The 22,473-nt window shown below is 36.4% G+C and overlaps 1 protein-coding gene across 18 annotated transcripts in view; it reads left to right on the forward strand.

Moving 5' to 3' along the window:
- LOC131029220 (uncharacterized) overlaps positions 1-18,662 on the forward strand; it is a 36,768-nt gene extending 18,106 nt beyond the window's left edge. For 9 of the 18 annotated variants that reach the window (XR_009371937.1, XR_009371933.1, XR_009371934.1 and 6 more), the window contains 2 exons: positions 13,668-13,759; positions 13,942-14,373. The gene's annotated coding sequence lies outside the window, so the exon portion shown is untranslated. Of the gene's footprint in view, positions 1-11,689; positions 11,864-12,279; positions 12,545-12,632; positions 13,261-13,667; positions 13,760-13,941; positions 14,374-18,458 lie in introns of those variants that run through there. The other 9 variants (XR_009371942.1, XR_009371943.1, XR_009371938.1 and 6 more) reach the window with 4 other exon arrangements.
- The last annotated feature ends 3,811 nt before the right edge of the window (positions 18,663-22,473 follow it).

The following is a 22,473-nucleotide window of genomic DNA, read 5'->3' on the forward strand; positions in this document are numbered from 1 at the left end:
GGGTCAGGAGCGATTTTTCAAATTTGTGCTTACTCCTTCATCAACTTTTATTGAATCCACCCTTCAAGGCTAGGCAAAGGTCTTCTTCTTTCACTCCATCCAAGCTTGGTTCGTTCTTGCAAGGTGAAATAAGAGTTTTTCAAATTTTTGCCCTGGACCCTCAGCAAGGGTCAGGAGCGATTTTTCTTCCCTGGCTTAGAATCATCAAGTTTTGGGAGCAAATCCTTATTCATCATGTTTTTGAAGGCCATTTTTACCCTAGTGCATCCTTGCCTTAGCCAAAACTCAAAAGGAAATAGGTTGATTTTGCAATTTTCGCCCTGGGCCCTCAGCAAGGGTCAAGAGCGATTTTTGCAATTTTGACTAAAAATCTTCATTTTTCAAACTTGAAACTCCTTCACTACGCAAGACCATGTTCATTTCTCTTTTCAATATGCCTTTGATACTTCATTTCAATCAAACCAAGCCAGAAAAGCCTCCTTCCAAGTTTTTCGCCCTGGACCCTCAACAAGGGTCAGGGGCGAATTTGAGTTTTTTGAGCAAATTCTTTCATTCTTTTAGCTCCAAATTATTTCTAAGGCATAACACACATGTCTTTCTCCCATCCAAATCATAAAAACCAAAATCCAATCTTGAAATGCAAGGAAAATAGGAGGATTTGAATATTTCGCCCTGGACCGTCAGCAAGGGTTAGGAGCGAATTTCCCTTTGGGCATCAAAATTTGCATCTTTAGCCATCCAACCCAACTTTAAGGCAATTCAAATGTCATTTCACACCCATGTCTAAGCTTGGCCTTGCTCAAATTTTGGAGGAAAAGATAGGTTTTAGGATTTTCGCCCTCGACCTTCAGCAAGGGTCAGGAGCGAATTTCCTTTTCTAGGCTTGGTTCTTCCTTTTTCAAACTCAAAATCACCTCAATTTGACCAAACAAGGCAAGAAATGTCTTCTACTAAGATTTTTGCCCTGGACCCTCAGCAAGGGTAGGAGCGATTTTTTGGTTTTAGGCAAAATCCTTTATTCTTTTAAGTTAAAACTTCTCTGGAGGCTAAAGGGAGTTGTCCTTGTTTCATTCATGCCCAAGACTTGACTTTTTTCACTACAAAATAAGGGAAAATTCAAAATTTCGCCCTAGGCCTTCAGCAAGGGTCAGGAGCGAATTTACCTTAGTTGCCCAAAATTCACCATTTTTCATGCTTTCAAACCCTCAATTGCATCAAGTGACGTCCAATCTTTCTTCTGGGAGACCCTGCACAAAACAAGTTAGCCAAAATTAGTGAAAAATAAGCTCATATAAAATTTTCGCCCTGGACCCTCAGTAAGGGTCAGGAGCGAAATCTTCATTCCAGGCTAAACTATTCAATTTTTTAGTTTCAAATCATTTCACAAGGCAAGGTTAGATCATTTTCAAGGCCAGGAACAAGGTTTCAAGCTCAAACAAGGTGGCAAATGAAGTTTATAATGAATTTCGCTCTGGACCCTCAACAAGGGTCAGGAGCGAAATTTCCTAATCTTGGCCAAAATCCATCATTTTTTCAAGGTTTTCAAACATTTCCAACTTTCCCTTCAAAATGCCTTGCAAGTCAAAATTTGGTCAAATAAGGCAAGAAATGAGTCCTAGATTGATTTTCGCCCTAGACCCTCTGGAAGGGTCAGGAGCGAAATTCGCTTTGGACCCTCTGGAAGGGTCAGGAGCGAAATTTGACTTTTTGAACTCTCCGTCAGGATAATTTTATGGAATATAACATTTAAGTATAAGAAAGAAGAATTCTTCTTTCTTATACTTTAAGTTATATTCCATATATACTTTCAGGATGTTTGAGAGTGGTTTCAGACCTCCAGGAGCTATATTGCAAAATCTAGTTTTTGGAGGATTCTTCAGTTTTCCAGACTTAGTCAAATTTCAGGATCAGGACATTCCAGACTTAGCCAAATTTCAGGATCAGGACATTCTAGACTTCATCACTCACCAACTTGACCTAACTCAAGCAGAACCTGCTATCCAGGTGATCCCCTTGGCGACACTCAAAATGCAAAGGCTAACGGACAAAACCCTAAAAGACCTAGAAAACAAACCCTAAAAAGCAAAAAGCAGGGGTCCCCATTTGCAATGGGGCGATGTGTGAAATGGTCACAACATCTAGCGCCACCTTGAATAAATGTTCCTGAACATTTCAGAGATAAAGACTCAATTGACACTTAGAACCTCCGGAAAATTCAACCTAGCTCATCAAGAGATTAGAAAATGTACTCAAAGTGGAAGGAAAATCTTTAACCAGATCTAGACACTTAGTCTTTGATTACCCAGGTGTGTGCAAGTGTATTCATTCCTCTCGACAAGACAATTATGACCTTCAAGTTCCCTTGTGATCAGCTACGTAGTTTATTTGAACCTCAAAAGCATCCTAGATAGAGCCTCGCTGCCAGTCAGACGTCCATAGTCTCGACGAGGTTATCACCACAAGCTCACGAACATTGCTCCATTGCCAGCCAGGCGTCTATAGCCCCGATGGAGTTACTCGCATATTCCCCTTAGCCAATTTTGATATTTCATTTCATTTCATTTTTTTTCTTCATTTTTCTCTTTCATTTTCTCATTTTTTCCTTTTGATATTGCTTTTTCACTCCGTCAATTCCTTTGGCTCATAAGCAGTGAAGCTTACTAGGGTTTGAGGATTGCGGTGGCACTGAAGTCAGACTTTAGATTTTTCACCAATCACAGCTTTGCCTGAAAACCATAATGACTCGGAGTCTATTAATATGTGAAGATATAGTAATCAACAAATGTCGGCATCAAGATACAGAAAATGATTCCCTTCCAAGTCGAATACAGGTTCTGATCAGATGATAAAGCTGGAGAGGAACAACCTCGGATTCCGAGCACTTCATGAATAGATATCTAAGAAATGAGTCTAACATAAGATCCAGGATGTAGCCAGTGTGTGAGCAACAACACAAACGCCTTTCTCACAAGATGGAGGCTCAAGCCCTCCTTCTAGGGCCAATTCTGTTGATGTGTATTTTGTACACGACCAAACACAGAATAAAATACCTAAAGGTACCTTATCCTCTCTTGAATAAAGTCTCTGAATGCTGAAGATGTCGCGAAAAGGATCAATCGAGATGACTTCACATGATTTCTCAGGTTGTGCAACAGGAGCATGGCAAACGTGATGGTTCTCAGTCGGGCAAATTCGTCCTTAAACACAGAAAGGCAAAGTCTCACCATGCATCCCTCATACTCAGGCAAAATTTCACTCAAAATGATCAACTGGGGTAATTCGTTAGGACCATGATCAATCCAGATGCAAGTTGTTTTCCCAAAATCCCCATAATCAAAATCATAATAACTTTCAAGGCTAGGATTAAGGAAAGAGACAACCTGACACATTTCTGGCTCAAACGGAACTGTATTGTCGGGAGCAAGGTCACTAGTTGCTTCAGGAGGTCGCCATTGATGATGAACTATTCCACAAGCATTCACAGTGTGTTGATCTTGATTAGGAAATTCCTCTTGTAACAAGGTCAATGCCCCTTCGAATAGCTCAACATTCTTTGTTTTCATTGAGGCGTCTTGCATAAACCAGGCATCTTCATGAAATTTTGTTAGCATATCCTCAAAAATGAGAGTCCCCTTGAGGGATTGAGCTTCAAACATCTCCTCTACTTGATCAAATGTAATCTTTGGTGGCCTTTCTTCTTCAAGCTTAGTCTCAGGAGGTTGGAGCTGATGATGGATCATATCACTTACAGTAACTTGCTTATCTTGAAATTTTTTTGGCAGTGATTCCATTTGTACTTCTTCTATAAGATCCTTCAATGCTTCCTCAAATAGCATAATGGTGATGAAATCTTCAAGCGCCCCTTTGAATTGTTCTTCATTTCATTCAATATGTCAACTTGATTGCCCTCTTTAAAAATGCCATTTGAAACCTCTTGTATTTCATTCTCAAGGATTTCCTTCTGTAGTATAAATGAGAATTCCTCAAGGAATGAGTCCTCTTCTCCTTTAATTGCTTGTTCAACTCTTGGATCTTCCTTTATCACTGCTTGAGTATTCTCAACAGACTCTTCACCTTTTGTTTCATGGTATTCCTTTTCAGGGGCAAGGCTTGGCAAGCTATCTATACATTGATCATCAGGTGTATTTGTATTGTCAACATACAACTGATCCTTCTCACAATCATATGCTGGAGCAATGTCCTTTTCATAGGTTCTTCTGAATTCAACTGCAAGATGTGCACCCCAAGATTTGTTCATAATACACTCTTCCTCGGACAAAGTTGGCACAAACTGGTTTCTGACTTGATTGATAGCCATTTCACATACTGAGCAAGTAAATTCAGAGTGAGGTGAGTTGTGAATTCTACACCACAATGGTAGCAATATGTTCTCCAAACGCATTTCACCATTCAAAATGAGCTGACTCTCGATCATCCACAAGAAGCTTAGAAGAGGATCCTTGCTTTCTGGGACACTGAAGCTGCCTTCTTCTGTTTCTGGCCTGGGGACATCCCAAAAGAAGATCTTTCGCTGCGCTGCCGATTCCATCCTTGATAAGTACTTCAAGCAATGCATTTCATCATGTTCATTTGTCTCGTGAACTCGACACTGTCTTGGCCTTGCAAACTCGGACAATCTGCGTGGATAAAGTTGTGTATCTAATCTCCACCAAAGTTCAGGAAAATCAACTTGTTGCTCCTCGTGAAACTGTTGCCGGTCCATTGAGAAATCTTTTCTTTTTTGATTTTTTGATTTTTTTTTTTTTTTTGGTTGTATTATTTGGATTTTCACTTTTTCACTTTTTTTGGATTTTCTATTTTTCGCTTTTTTTGGATTTTTTCTATTTTTCACTTTTTTTGGATTTTTCTGGAATAAGAGAGATCTTGAATATCTCAGATTCAACTTGAGAGCACAATCGGTTCCAGCTTGCTTCCTTCTTTCGCAAGTCCAACTGACAATCCAGCGATCACTTTCCTTTTCTGTACCGGCTCTACTGAGTGTTTGAAAAAGGCTTTCCACTGATCTTCCTTGGATTCAAGAGTTCGCGTTTGCTGTCTTTTCTTCTTCTTCAATTCTGTCGAGCGTGGAGGGGGGTAAAAAGCTTTGGATAATTTCTTCAAATGCGATGTGACTTGACAGGATCGGACGTTCAAATGCTCAGCCCTCCTTCTAGCGCCAATTCTGTTGATGTGTATTTTGTACACGACCAAACACAGAATAAAATACCTAAAGGTACCTTATCCTCTCTTGAATAAAGTCTCCGAACCTTGAAGTCATCCCGATTGATCCTTTTCGCGACATCTTCAGCATTTGGAGACTTTATTCAAGAGAGGATAAGGTACCTTTAGGTATTTTATTCTATGTTTGGTCGTGTACAAAATACACATCAACAGGTGGTGGTGCTGATATAGTTATACATATACATATAGTACTTGAAAAACTAGTTTTGAAAAGATGTATGACAATATTACAGTATAAGAATTACATTTCAAATGAGACTAGGAAATTTGAAATACTAAATCTAAATGCCAATATTTCTGAGTTGTGTTGTTATAGTGAGCCTAATCAGACTCAGAGGTTAGATTTTCCCTACTTCTATCGGCGCGGTTTCCCCCTATATTTTTCAACGGGGGTTTGAGGGCAGCGCCCCCAAGTTGGGGTCAAGGGGCAGCACCCCTTGTGCATTCCCCCTATACTTTTATTATTTTCTAAAGGCGTGATTGTCTTTGTTTTTCTCTTTCACAACTTAAGCCTATCCTTATGATTGTTCTGAAGCTCTTTCTCCGTTCTAGACATCTTTGGCATTTACTCTTATGATCTTCAGCTTTCTTGATCCTTTTCATTTGTTTTGTCCTCAAGTGTAGAGGCTTGTCCCTGATCTTTGGATTTGATGTCGATATATTTGTGCTTCTTTATGCTGCTATCACTGGGGCAGGTTTGAAACTCTGGGAGACTGTTCTAGCCTTTGATAGCTTTTGCCATGTGACTGACATTCAACATTGTTTTTCTTCTCATTGTCTCACTGTTGCAGAGGTTGTCATTTATTGGTTATGACTATATTAACCTTGTTTCACTGATTACTTGATGTCGCAAATTGTTTTTGTTGCCTTGATGAAGGTTTTTCTTGTATTCTCTAAGTTTGATATTCTCATTGTCACCGATGTCAAGCTCTTTGTATGCCAGCTCTTTGGTCTGCTATAATGTTATTCAAACCTGTTAATTTTTCTCTTTATTTCTGGGTGAAAGCTGCTAAAACCTATGCCCTGTGATGTCCTTTTCCATTGATATCTCCGTCGAAAAGCCAAGGATTGTTGTCTGATCTGCAGTAGCCTCTATTCTTCCATTATGAATTTTAACTTTTGACTGCGATTTCTCAGTAATATTTATTCTTTGAAGGACTGCTCCCTTGATACCTTCTATACTACCTTTGACAGGTTTGAGACTGCTTCTATACTATCAGTATCTTTTGATATTGTTTCCTTATAGGCTATCCTTACTGTTTACATTGCATCTGCTACTGTCACCTTCTATTGTGCTACATTGTGTTCATGATTGGACTCTCATCTTGCTTTGGATTGTTATCATTGCATCTTGTAGAACTTCCATCTCTGTTCTTATTTTGTCACTGTCTTTTCACCTTGATAGTCCTCCTAAATATTTTCTTTATGCACATCTCTGTGATATTGATTTTCAAAACAAATTGTCCTTAAGTTGCTCTCAATGTATTATGACTACAAAGATAATGGACTGTACTTCCAATCCCTTATCTTTATGGATATCATTTACCTCTGATTCATAAGGATTTTGTTTTAAATATTCTTGAAGCTCCAGCACTGGTTTGTGAGAGCATTGATTGCTACATTCTTAAGTGCTCTATCACAACTGAGCTGTCCTCACTTTTGACTACTACACCGCTGTCTTTTAGGTTTGACACATTGAGATTGGTCCTTGAAACAACTGTCATTGCATCGTCCTTGATTTTTACAGTGATTATCACTATTCTCTTATCCTATCATCCCATGCATACAACCCCACTATTGTCTGTGTACTCTTTGAGTGTATTATCTAAGTTTGGTGAGGACGACCACTAGGTCTTTTCATGGAGTGATTGGTACTATCTTTGCTATGTATAGATAGTGATCTTCATTGTTCCTTGTCCTTTAATCTTGCCTTGACATCTTACATACCATCAATACCCTTTGATAGGGATGCTTTTGATGAATATTGCCACACTTGTGATTGTTATATGATGTTGGGCATTGCTCTATCATTTGTGGCTTCTTATGCTACTAAACCTTCTCTTTGTTTTGGTCATTGCCACCTTTCTTAGGACTTGTGACAGTCATTTTGTGATCTTCGGGACCGTATCATTTCATTATTGCGAACAAATATTTTCCTTCTATTGACTTGTGTATTCATTGCTTGTAGCTGCTCTGTCTTTGTCCTTTGTGCTTTGCAAATGACAAAGAATAAACATTTCTAATACTTCTCTTTGCTCTTGGATCACTAGTAAAGCTGTTATTAGGTGTAGGGCTTACTATCCTATGATTTCATTCTTCCTTGTTGTCCATTATGATTAAATTTGTATTGTGTTCTATTTATTGTCTTTAAACCTTCATCTCTGTCATAAGAAGTACACAACATCTTGTATAACCTGTTCCTCTTTCTACTATCTCTGCAAATGATATCACTGTCTACCTCTTTGACCTGCAACAGTTCATAATAGAAGGATATTATTGGCTTTGGACTATACTTTGACGGAGGCCTATCTTTTGTTTCACACCCTCATATCTTGTATATAGCTTATGTTGGTTTGGGAAGGGGTAATGAACTACTTTTGATCTTCATTTGTTGCTCTCCCTGGACTGTCTCTGCTCTTGACAGTCACCAAACTTTGATAGTGATTGTATTCTCACTGTTTCTTGGGGACTGTTTTGATGCTATTATTCATGTGATAATCTTCTGCCCTTCTAATCAGATCTAAACTGCATCTATGATCATTGCAATCCTTGTTTCCTTTGACAATCCTTTGTTTGTTTCTACTGTCACAGGGTTATCTTAGGGCTTGTTTTGATGATTTTTTGGGTTTTTGTGTGCATCAAGCTTGCTTGGACAAAGGCTTTGAAAGCAAAGATAAAAAAACATTGATCCATCTATCATGAATGGTGAAAAGATCATAATGTTTATATTTAGGATCAATGAATCTTTCATAAAGAATGATTCAAACAAATGAAAGAAAGATGAAATAGATGCATGAAGGCATTGAAGTCTGAAGCCCTACCCCCTCTTCTTTGAAAACTCATTGTTTTCTATTGCTTCTATTTTGAACTTGTTGTTTCCACCCTTGCATGATGCAGATCATTACTTTCAAATGAATCCTAGGTGATGAAACAAAATTTTGAAAACCATACATGCAACTCTTATCCTCAAAACTCAACATGGAAAGGTGGGATGTGAAGTAAAACTCTTTGTGAACTCAACAAGCCCTAAAGCAGTGTAGGGAAGCTTTTTTCAACTTTTATTTCCCTCTTATTTGCATGGTGAACTCAACCCTGACTCAACGTGGGAGGGGTTTGATTTCTTTTCCTTAATTTTCTTTTATAGAAATAAAACATTGGCAATGATTTATTCATTTTTACAAATATAACTCATTCAAACTCTTTGAAATGACGACTCCTCTCTTTTTAAAAAAAACTAAAGACCCCTTGATAACTCTATTTTAGGCCTAAGACCTAACATAAGATTTTTTTTAACTTGGATAGGTGAAAAATGTTGATTGTAACTAGGTAGAATGCAGATTCCAATTGCCTTAAGGCAACATTGGAATCTGCCAAGGGTTGGGCCCTTCTCTCACACGCCACTCTTAGGGCTGGGCCCTTCTCATCCCACACGCCACTCTTAGGGCTGGACCCTATACATCTCGCATTCCTTAATACCACGCTATGTGCAAGATAACATGCTTACATTAATAGGGCCAACCCTATCTAATAAAGGGTTTCGGTTAAAGTGATACAAATAAATTAAAAGGTTATTAATCCATCATAAGCCGACTTGATTAGGAGTGGTTGCTCTCCTATAAATAAGTCATATACCTCTCACAATATCATCATGCAGTCTGCAAGCAAATGCGAAATATATCCTCCTTGTGCAGCGAACTCCTTTACAAGCAGTAGGTCACAGCGAATGTATTCTTCTTGTACAGCGAACTCCCTTACAAGCAGTAGGTCACAGCAAACTACATATATGTGCAGATCTAAGTGGTGCTCACAGCGAATTCCATATATGTGCAGATCCAATTAGTGATCACAACGAACTTCATGAATGAACAACAGATCCAATTAGTGATCACAGCGAACTAAATGAACAACAGATCTAATTGGTGATTACGAATCTCCATTGAAGGCTCAAGCAAACGACTGCAACTAGTTGAAAGGTGCATACACAACAAGACAAGTTAGAAGGACTGTAAAACATGATCACTGTCAACAAACTAGTTGTGTAGTCTTCCATACCATCTTCCTTGTGACTGCAACTTCTATACTCCAGATAAGTGTGTAATTGTCAATTGAATCTAAAACCATAATCAGATCTGAGGATCTTTTTTGGTTGGGTTTTTCCTCCTAGGAGGTTTTCCTAGGGTAACTTTGTCTTGTCTCTTTTGCATTCATTTCTTATCATGCTTAAATCTGAAAATCTAATTAACCTAGTTGGAAACAAATTCTGATTTTCTGAGTATCATCTAATCTGAAAGTGCTAAAACTAACATGGTATCAGAGCTGTAGGCTAGATCAACTTTCAATTTTCAGAATTAGTACTCTTTTATTTCCAGATTGTTGTCTCATTCACAGGTCAGGTTAATGAGGCTAGAAGTTGAAGATAGGCTTGATGGAAATATCAGAGATAGGTTCGTACTAACCAGCGATCAGATTTAATCATGTAATTTCAGTCTCTTGTCCTTTCCTTCTTTGGTGACATGTTTGTAAATATAAGGATCTTTCAAAGATGACTTTGATAACAATGAAAACATTAAATGCTAAATGAACGAGTCTTCTATTTTAGTCCTTGTTAAACCGAATATTATAAGAGGATGCTTGGTTAATTAAGATTGTTGTTAAGGGCTTATTATTTTTTGTTGCAACTTTATGTAGTGGTTAAGATCTGATTTAAATAAGAGTTGCAGATCTGATTGTGAAAGGGTGTGTGTCTTGCCAAAGAACATGCATGATGAGGAGGTGTGACCTCTCCCTCATATTGAGAGACATAAAGGAAAGAAATCAAAGCATCCAGTGATATCACCTCGGATCGGATCGGATCATAACTATTTTTAAGTTACAGGTAGTAACATCTTTGTTCTAGGTGGTATGCATGGGTATGTGCTTAGTGCATGCTTAATATATGATACCTAATAATGATCTTATGCAGAATTTAATAATAATATTAATATGGACTGCAATATGTATGACAGTTATACTTAATTTCATATATATTTATAATACATGACAAGTTAGTATACTTATAGCCTAATACTTGTTACTATTGTCAGTATTTAAGAAAGTTGAGAATGGAGTTGTTTCCAAAGAGGGGCAGTCTAAATCCAATCAATGGCATGATCCCAAGATAGGGTAAGGGCTTGGAACTGTAAACCTTGAGGGAGCCTATTGAATCTTGGTCTCTGAGCGCTTTGGTAACATAGCCATCCCCTTCTTCCTTAGAACTGAAGTAGTAACGTAGGTTGACACTTGCATTAAGAATTATGGATGATAAAATTAATTACTTAGTATGATATAATTAGTTCTCTAGTATGGTAAATGAACAATTTACTTGTCAATAATTGATAAATTAATTGAAGTCATAAGTATTTTGAAATAGATTAAATTATGGTTAAAACAGACCTAAACCTAGTAGGGGAAATTTTGTGTACGTGCCTGTCTGTGACCTGATCAATTAAATACTAAAATTAAATATGGAAGTATGCCCACATTAAATATCTAGTGCTTAATTGTTCCAATGAGTGAGATCAAAACAAAGAAGAAAAGTTGAACTTCATATATTTGTAAAGACATTGCGAACTTGAATATTTCCTCTTTGTTTTGAACTTCGTTTAATTTGTGTGTGCCTTTATCTATGTGCGTAAGGGAAAATAAGCCAGTTACATAAGTATCGCTGCTAATTGAGTAAATGAAGTATTCATTAATGCCATAAATAAGTGAATTAGGAATTTATTGTTCAAATGCTTGTATTTGCTGTTGGATATCTAGAGGTTGATCTGAAATCCTTTATCAGAATTATTTTATTATATACTGTAGCTTACTAATTGCTATTGTCTCATGGAAGTATAGGCTCTCATTATCATTGCTTCTTTAGTATCTTCATTGGTAAGTATACTTCTTGTAAACATTCTATCAGTACTTCCTCACCTATGATCTGATTGAGTTTTTGACTATCAATTGAATGATTCTATAATAGTTACATAAAACTGACTTTTCAGTTGAGTATTTACTATCATGAAGTGTGAAGTATGGTGATGTACAAGTTTTCAAGGTTACAGGTTGGCTCTTTTAATTTGTGTCATATAAGTATTGTCTCAGCATTCTATGGATCATTGGTTATACTGTTAAAAGAACGCATCTAACTTATCATGAATGTTGTGATCCTCACCTAAGGTCATTTTTATATAACCTCATATAGTAGGTGATGTATGTCGAGGAGCAAGGCCTTACTGACATCAGAAATCCATAAGCTTGGATTGATGTGACTTCAGAGGAAGCTTTGAAGTAAGGCATAAGGATCTTCTCACTCAATCAGAAGACGTTCGAGGATATGTCCTAATCATAATTGCACCATGGGTCCAATTCATAAAAGGTGAAGTTGGCATTTCTCATCCTTGTTTATGAATAATTATGATCTATGATGCTTGGCTATCAGTCTGATATTGAGGATTAAGAGGGAGCCCTATGACTTTCAATAAAACTCTTGGTATGAAAGAGTATTTGATAAGCTTAGGGTTTTTGTAAAGATTCTAACTTGTTCCTTAAAGTATTTGAAATGTTAATTCTGATGATCAAACTTTGACATAAAGATAGTCTCATGATTTAATATAAGAAAGAATTAGCTCAGAATTGAGATAGAAGATCTAAACCCAAAATGCATTACTTCTAGGTTAGAAGTGTGGCAAGGATCTAATGAAATTATTCTAAGTCAAGTTTTCTATTGTTGTGTTAGAATTATGGATTATAAACTTATGTTGAGTATGTCTGCAACCAACTATGATCTTGCAGATTCATCTGAATAGAGGCAGGTTGATTGGCAAGTGCTTCAGCTAAGCATATTGTTGCAAGCAAGCATATTTTGATGTTTGCAAGACACAATTGATTATGGGCTGAAGCTGCTTAGGTTCAGATTGGTCAAGAAGTGTTACAGACAGGGAAAACACTTCAAGCATTCACCCGCTGCTATCTCTTGGACCTACAGGGACAGTCTTCAGTTGCATTAAGTATTACTGTAGCTAAATACATTGTTGCAAGTGTTGCATCAAGAGAAGCAGTATGGTTTCTCAAAATTCTTGTTATGCTGTTTTGATTTATTATCAGAATTGTATAGTGATATCTGACAATTCAGTGTTTTATGGCAGGACAATCCTGTGTTGCAGATGTTCTCACCAAGTCTCTTGAAGATTGAGATAGATTTGGAGCTATGGAGAACACCGCCTTGGTTGAGAGGGAGTCTCAACCTCTGTGATACATTGTGTTGTATCAACCACCCTCTGCGGGCAATGTAAGGTGGTATTGTAAACTTCTCAGGGAGAAGTGTAATTAGTAACCATCCTCTGCGGTCAATGTAAGATGGTATTGTAAATGCTAAACCATCCTCTGCGGGCATGGTATTGTAATCTTCTCAGGGAGAAGTGTAATTGGTAACCATCCTCTGCGGGCAATGTAAGATGGTATTGTAATCTTCTCAGGGAGAAGTGTAATTGTTAACCATCCTCTGCGGGCAATGTAAGATGGTAGAAAAGATCCTCTCCACCCTCTGCGGGCAATGTAAGGTGGATCTAGTCTATGCTTGTACAACGAACTCCCTTACAAGCAGTAGGTCACATCAAACTACATATATGTGCAGATCTAAGTGGTGCTTACAGCGAATTCCATATATGTGCAGATCCAATTAGTGATCACAGCGAACTAAATGAACAATAGATCTAATTGGTGATTACGAATCTCCATTGAAGGCTCAAGCAAACGACTGCAACTAGTTGAAAGGTGCATACACAACAAGACAAGTTAGAAGGACTGTAAAACATGATCATTGTCAACAAACTAGCTGTGTAGTCTTCCATACCATCTTCCTTGTGACTGCAACTTCTATACTCCAGATAAGTGTGTAATTGACAATTGAATCTAAAACCATAATCAGATCTGAGGATCTTTTCTGGTTGGGTTTTTCCTCCTAGGAGGTTTTCCTAGGGTAACTTTGTCTTGTCTCTTTTGCATTCATTTCTTATCATGCTTAAATCTGAAAATCTAATTAACCTAGTTGGAAACAAATTCTGATTTTCTGAGTATCATCTAATCTGAAAGTGCTAAAACTAATAACTTGGATAGGTGAAAAATAGGTAATATTAGTCAATGACAATTACATTGCTGATTTCTTTCTTTTTATGTTCCAGATATATTTGAAGGCATCAACGAGTATATTGATGATGCTGAAATGATGGATGAAATGACTACTAGGAGCCGTTGTGAATTGAAACATTGGCTTGTATGATTTTGATTTATTTGGAATTGTTTTTCAGGCTTTTTTTATTGAATAATATTCTATAAATTACTTCCAAGATTGTAAAGAGTTGGTTTTAGAATCCATTTTAGGTGTTTGATGAAATTTAGTTAGCAAGAGGGTAGTTTGAATTTGTGGACTGATGATTCTTGTTTTGCATTGAACAGGGTCACACTGAGGATAAGAATCAAACCATGTAGGTGCCAATTCACAAACATAAATGTATCATTCAAAATATATGTACATTCTCTTTGTGTTGCTAGAGCCAGATAGATATTGTAAGGTTTTGTCTAATAAACATGCAATTGTTTTATTTTCAAGGCAACAAAAAGATGTTCAATACAAAAATGCAAAATGGCTGGCAATGGTCACATGTTCTCAACTATTATTCAGACTTAAAACTTACTACTAAACCAAAGGGTGTTTTGAGACCCAAGATTCTAAAGGGTACAATTATTCTTAAAGGGTGCTAGCTCAATGGAAGAGTACCTGCTTTACAAGTGGGAGGATGGCGTGCCCTAACATGAATTAATCAATGATTGTAGTTTACATTTAACAATAGTGATTTATCTGAATAGTGAGCTATTTTTTAAAATTCATTGTTTTATATCATCTCTAGAGAGACGACAGTGGTATTCTTTCTAATAAGAATATTTTTATTGTCTTAAGAAAGACAATAAGTGAGATTAAAGAAATATGTGTCTCTATAGAGACAATATGTTTTTTATTATAGTTATAGTTTCTATAAAGACAAAAATACAATTGTCTCTCAAGAGACAATAATACTAGAATTTTTTATTGTCTTTATAAAGACAAATCTTTAAGACAATAATTTAAGACACTCGGTTAAACACATTTTTGAAGACAATACACAAATTTTATTTTGTCTCAAGTTAATCTTCACTGCTCATACCACCATTCAAATCACCATGTTACTTAAATCTCATGTTGTCTGATTTCTTAATCTTCACTGCTCATACCACCATTCAAATCAGATTATACTTTAATTGTCAAAAACAGTGCTTTCTATTATCACTTGATATTATATCTTAAACAATTTATTATCATGATTTAAATACACATGGCAATAAAATCAAAGCTATAACATTTAAAATTGGTTTTCCAGCTACCTAACATTACATATTTCCATGATAAGGTGAAACTACTCAAAGATAAGACTTGCTTGGCTTTACCTATTTAAGGTTGACCAGGCACCATAAAGACTTCAATCGCTATCAGTGCTCCCTGCGTCAATTTCGTGATCCTCCATGTGGCTTGGCATTTGCAGTGCGACTTCGTGGGCCTCGGTGATCCCTTCCAGCATGTGCACGACTTGACCCATGCTTGGCCTCGCATTCTCATCATTTTGAATACATAACAAGCTCACCAGAGTAGCCCTTCTCACCTCCTCAACACATGCATTATTTACAATCCTTTTGTCCACAATATTCATCATGCTCCCTTGCTGAATCTCCATTGCAGCCCAGGCGGGAAAGTAATACTTGCTTGACTCTTGCACGCTCAAGTCCAGATTTCTTCGTCCTGATATTATTTCCAGAAGAGTCATTCCAAAACTGTAGACATCAACCTTGGGAGTGATTGGAAGACCAGAGATCCACTCCGGAGCCAAATACCCTCTCGTTCCTCTTGTTGTCGTCAGCACATGACTGAAATCTCTACCCAAAAGCTTTGCCAATCCGAAATCCCCCAGTTTGGGAGAATAATCGGCATCTAGAAGAATGTTCTCGGGCTTAACATCACCGTGAATAATACGATCTCTGCATTCCTCATGGAGATAATGTAAGGCTCTTGCGATGCCTAAGGCGATACCAAACCGGGTTTTCCAGTCCAGTGTCTTCCCTTGGATTTCGGAATTACAGTTGAAGAGGAAGGAATTGAGAGAACCGTTGGGCATGCAATCATAAACCAGTAACCTGTGCGATCCTTGTGCACAAAATCCTCTAAGCCTGATCAAATTCACATGATGAATATTTCCCACGGAGCTGATTTCTGCCCGGAATTGTTTTTCGGCAATTCTTGAACCCTCGAGCTTCTTGACGGCCACAATTGTGGTGTCTGTTAGATTGCCTTTGAAAACTGACCCGAATCCTCCCCTCCCAAGCTTATACTTGAAATTCCTCGTTGCTATCTTCAACTCCGCGCAACTGAACATTCTAAGTGAGGTGGTGGAGGAATCGTCACAGCCTTCAGTAGAAGTTGATCGACGCCCCCTCCGTCGCAGTACGTAACTAATAAGCAAAGCAATGAAAAAAACTCCAAGCAGTGAGACTGAGACTGAGAGTGAGACTACAATAGGAGGTGTTTTGCGTTGAGAGGAGAACAATGGATCAGGTTCAAATATTGAAACATTAGCTACGCGAACAAAGAGAGCTGGACCTTTCGATGTGCTTCGCAGGTTGTGTAAATCACCAGGCCATATTTGACAGGGCCCTGCAGGCTCCGTGTAGCGAAACGCGGTGCACGAGCAATTGCGAAGACACTCTGTCTCACAAATTTCCCTCGTCTGCGCAGGGTATGAATAAGCGGGGTTATCAGGCAACAACACATTGGATTCAATAAATCCATCAGTGCTACCATTTTGGGAATCGCAGTTTAAGGGGTTTAAGCGAACACACCCGCTCGACCACCATTCTCGCAAATCCCAGATCTGACTGTCTCTTGGACTGAAGCCCTCCAGACAGCTGCAAGCTCTCCATTGATTAGCATATATGTTGCACGCTCCATAGAGGCCGCACAAGTTGTACACCTCACATTGATCGCCCGGCCCAAGATAGTCATAACTGAAATTGGCATAGTAGTAGTCAGTTCTTAACATTCCGTTCATGTTGAGGACTAACCGCGTTAACGGATGTGTTGAAGACGTATAAGTGACATATGACTCAGAGCTAGAATCTTGTAGGCGGAGGCCGAAATTCTCAACATCAGAAAATCGACTCTCCCAGTACTGCACAGAATTTTTCCAGCGTAGAACGAATTTTTGGGCCCCAGAAGAATCCATTTGAAAGGAGAAAGGCCCGGGAGCTGGATCCAGAAGATTCTTCCATGGCACCAACTTCTGGCCTCTGCGCAACTTCATCCCCGGCAACCAGCTATCTCCGGGATGGTCGAAGCTCTGCCAAATAATCTCAGACAGGTTGTCGTCTCCGAACAATACAAAATTACCAGAATCCAAGATTACAGCACGGGACGCCTTCTTGTTCACATTCGGCGACCAAACAGGCGCACCCTGGCCGTAAAACAGCGCAAGGTAACCATCTCTCGAAACATTCAAAACGCTGTCAACGTCTGCCGATATGATGTCACAGCTTACATGAGTTTCCCTGTTTGCCACCCAAACGATTGCCCTCTCTGTCATGTTGGCATACCAGATGCCAATATAACAGTCGCCATTTTCTTCATTTCCATCTGGGATGAAGAATCCCAATTCAAACGTGCCATTCTTTGAAAGTATGGTCTGATTTCCAGTAAGTGAATCTCCGTGGTGAAGAGTATCTCCACCCTCAACACCATTTAGAATAACAATAATAAGAGCTAGGAGCGTATATGCTGTAAGAGCATTCCTTTCCCTTCCCATATTCCTTCGCTCCATAGAGCTTCAGTCGATTAGACTAAGGAGAAGAAATGTTAAGTGCTATAGATTCCAGCGAGAAGACTTAGTTGAAGGGGGGAAATCTAGATAGTCGTGTGAGGAGTTCAGCGCACTCTTTTTTTTCAAACTTTTAATATGATTTGTCTGCACGTGTTTGACTGGATGTTGGGCATTTGACCGAATCTGTTAATTAACAATAAAAAAACTGTTGTTTTTTTATGAATTAATAGTCAAATGCGCTGTCTGATGACTGCATACTGATTTCACCGTGTTGTTCTTTTATGCTCTATTCTGTCCACTCCACATTGTATAAAGAGCTTAAACTAGCACATGCACCTATAAGAGGTTCATGGGATATGTCGATAAGGAAATTAAAAGTAAAATTTAAATATATTTTAATGTTACATAATTAATCATATAATAATTCAAATTTTTACATGTTTTGGTAATAAATTATTTATATTACTTGTTAATAATAGTTATAGATGAAAGCTTGACATTATGCATTAGCAAAACATACTTGTTATTTGTTTTCTCTTTTCTTAGTATATATTAAAATGATTTGAAGCTACCTTGATTGCAAGAAAGATGACTTCAATCAACAAAACATGATAGAAAAAAGACTTTACAAGAGTAGAAGCTACACAATATGACATTACCCAAAATATTTAATGATATTTCCTACTTGTGTTTGTGACAAGCTAGATGTTGGGAAGAGAATAAAACACAACAAATAAATGATCTGACTGAGTACAATTTCAAAATTAAACTCACCAAAATCATGGCAAGTGACTTACCTCAACTACAAAATTTGTGCTAGTTGTCAATGATGCCATTAAATTTTGATTTGTACAAATAATCATTGCAACATATAATTAGATATAGATGTTATTCAACAATCTTTTAAATTTTGTAAAATTTCCTCATTCTAATTGAAACAATCAGATTCTTTTGAAGAATCTAAATATCCGCATTCCTTTACATGAATAATATGATAGAATTTACTAGCATTCCATGCGATCAATAGTAGTATTTGTCTACAGTTTTCTCATGATATAGTTTGTATTGGTATAGGTATTAATGAGAGCTCATTGCATGGTGTGAGGGTGACTTGACCTTGGACTTTGATATGAAGGAAATCCTGCTATTGCATTATTTTTTTGTCTTGAGGTATGGTAGGGGTTACATATGAGATATCCTTGGTCAAGTGAAGTAAACAAAAAATATTTAAAACATATCATACTCAAGTCTATTGTAGTAATTAACGTTTTAATTTGTGAGGACATAATTTTTTGATTGCATACATTTAATTACTTTGTTCAATAAATAAATTGATTTGTTTTAATTTTCCTTGCATAGTAGTGGATTTTTTTACCATTACGATTTATCTATCTTCTCACCTATGATTATAATGTATTTTAGCATTTAATAACTTTTCTTTCGACATTTAAGAGAGGAATGGATATCATTGGAAATGGATCAAGTGTCTAGTGAGAAAACTCATGTACCACCAAACATATTTGATATATTCATTAACCACTAGTTGGACCAATACCGCCAAACATATTATGATGTGAAATAAAACTCCACTCGTTCACTTCATAAGGAGAAGAAAATCTTATGCTTTGATGAATCTCCATACCCTGTTTCAAAGCTTCCATTTTGGCAGAGGCAGGGAGGATGATGGGAAAGGTTGTGGAATTTGGCTGTACACTTTCCAATTGCATTCGCTTGAAAGTTTCTAAAGCCTTTCTAACAAATCCAGTTTGCGCATATCCTGCGATCATCGCAGTCCGTGAGATCAAATTTCTTTGAGGCATTTTGTCAAACAGTTCGCGTGCCCTGTCTATACAGTCACATTTTGCATACCAGGGCAGTTGCAACTACAACATTTGACTTTTTTCCTCTATCTTCTATGCTTTGATGGATGTCCATACCCTGTTCCGAATCTCCCATTTTGGCACAGGATGGGAATGTGCTAGGAAATGTGAATTGACTGAGTTGGAGAGCTATTCGTTGCATTTGGTGAAACAATGTGACTACTTCATTGGGATACCCATTTTTTCTGTAATCCCCAATAATCATATTCCACAGGACGGTTAAACACTTTACGAGCATCAAGCGAACTTCCACACTTGACATGCATGCGAATAAGCTTATTATGAAAACTTTTGGCCTCTGTGCAACTTCATCCCCGGCAAGTAGCTATCTTTGAGATGGTCGAAGCTCTGTCAAATAATAATCTTAGACACTGCAAAATTACCGGAATCCAACATTGCAGCATGAGACGCTTTCTTGCTCACATTTGGCGACCAAACAAGTGAACTTTGGGTGTCAAACAATGCAAGGTAACCATCTCTTGACACATTCAAAACATCGTCAGTTTTTCTCACGGGAATTTCCCTATTTGCCACCCAAACAATCACCCACTCTATCATGTTGGTATTATTTTCATATGGGCTAAAGAATCCCAATCCAAATGTACTGTTCTTTGAAAGTATGGTCTGATTTGTTTGTGTTACCTGTTTTTGTGCCACGCGTTATGGATTTGTTTCATCCATGTTTTATGGATAATTGTTGCGGTTTTTTGTTTAATTCTTGTGACTTGAAAAAACTGTTGTTTCATTGATTTTTAAGCTAATTAAAGAATATTTCTTTTTTTTCAATTTAATTCTTATTTTTTCTTTTATTCTTTTTTTCCTTTTTTGCTTTGACAAGGCTTTATATCTTGTAATTTCATTCATTTGTAAATTAATGAAACATTTCATCATTCTTATTCTTACTCTAAATTTTTTTCTTTCATTTGGAAGTTCTGTACTTTTGTTTTTAGCTAGATCCATATTTTGATTTGCAGATTTAATTAAAATTTTAATGTGGTATTAGAGTCCACGAGCAGGAAGGAGTAGAAACAATATTTTGCAAGTTTTGAATATCAAAATTGTTGAAAGTGAAATTTCCATCGTCTTGTGTGGTGTCTAATGAAATTCTCCCTTTTGGTATATTTGCAAATTAATTCTATGGGTGAGGCATGCACAAGGTATTTATATTGCTTCGTTAGACTTAGCAGTAATCCAACTGTCCATTTGGTAGATGCCTTGAAGGTGTTTTTCATCAATTTTAGGTCAAATTAATTTTAGATCAAAAGGTGGTAGGGAGAAAAGGAGTGGCATGTAGCTATCAATGTCACAAGAAACCTTGGACTTTCTGGCATGACTCATCCATCGTGACTCTAGGGGAGAAGGACCAATACTCGTGCAGGCTAACCTTGTCAACTTGTAGATGTTACATGAAATATCATGAGACCTTTGTTTTTTTATAAACGTACAATGGGCCCGAGGTGTAACTCATTGTGTAACTTGTCAAAGTAACACATCCTTTATGAAGTGCCATAAAATAAATTTTTTAAAGATTTGACCAAAACTTAATCTAAAAATCCCCACTACTTGAACACTAAAATATCATTTGTTATTAAAATATATCCATATTTCTCTTCTAAGCATAACTTATTGAATAATAAAGTTATCCTAATGTTTTTTTATTAACACTTACTATTTTTATATTGTATCTTTATATTTAACTACGAAGATCTACTAATTTAACACTTCTAACACAATTTATGTTCATTATATAACACATTTTTATTCCAACATGATCTTATTCTAGCATGATCTTATACCTAAAATTATTTCAATATTATTCTATATTTTTCACTTATTTTTGAAAAATTGTTTTATTCTTCCTCTATAATATATGCACCTAACCTAATTTAGTATATATGAAAACTTAATTTATTGATAATTAATCTTAAATAAGTTTACTCTATAACCTAAAATATAAAATGACAATCCTTATATGAATTTAAGGGGCCAGATTTTGGAATTCTCTACAATCATAGTGTATACTAGAAAAGAAAAAAGATTGTCAACTATTGGTAGGACATCTAAATAGAGCTATGACTTTGATAGAGGAAGATTTCTCGTCTTACTATTGTAGTTCACAAAGACATTACAAATGTATGTTTGTTTGAGAATATATAATCATTAAATTCCACTAGACCAAATTTTACAAATACATTATATACTAATTCTACAATATTAGATTTTACTAAGTTTAAGAATCTAATTCATTAAACATCAAATTTATATAATATACTTGTAAACTTATTTTCTTTTTTTCAAAGTTGCCCATTGAAAACAAGTTATAAATTGTAATTCAATTAATATGAAAAAAAGTCCTAAATTGCAATTGAATTAACATCAAATTTCTATATTTATGGATTCATTTTCTTTCTTTTAGAACGGCTAATCAAGCAAAAGTTTTAAATTGCATTTCCTAAGAGTATTCTAAAGCCAACAATAATGCAACTCCTCATGACTACATGTTTTGTATTTGAAACAATTAATATGTAAGTCTTTTTTTATTTTGGCATGTATTTGGAATTTTAAATATATAACTCTTATATATATATAGACATTATATTCAAATATTGTATATAGACATAATTGACATAATTTATTTTATGTTAGTTTAAAATATTGGCAATTAGATCTATATGTAATCACTTTGCCACCTATCTTGATAAAGCATTTACTATATAATAAATATTTTAAATCTACATATTAAATGCATCTCTTGACTTCAAATTGCGATCCTTATATATCATTTTCTAATGACAAAAAACTAATCTTTAATAATAATTTATTTATTAAAATATTTAATGGTAAGCCTCACTTTTATTTAATTGAAAAAATATAATAAATTTCACTTCATTAGCTTTTATATTAATTTAATATTGGCAATTAGATTTCAATGTATATCTCTTTACCATCTACCTTGAAAAGACATAAATTATTTAATAAATAATTTAGATCTAAATATTAATGGCATACATTGACTACAAAATATGATTTAACTTTAATAATAGTTCAAAACTATAAATATTTAATACGCGCCATTACCGTGGGTCCCTCTCCCCAAGGTTTCTGTTTGTCTCAGCGATAGGAAGAAATGCCTATCCAACTCACCGCCTGCACAATTTCTTCATCGGGCCCAAAAAAAAGCAGACTTCAATTCTTTCATTTCCTGTGCT

This window comes from Cryptomeria japonica, chromosome 3 (assembly GCF_030272615.1).
Source record: "Cryptomeria japonica chromosome 3, Sugi_1.0, whole genome shotgun sequence".
Taxonomy (NCBI): domain Eukaryota; kingdom Viridiplantae; phylum Streptophyta; class Pinopsida; order Cupressales; family Cupressaceae; genus Cryptomeria; species Cryptomeria japonica.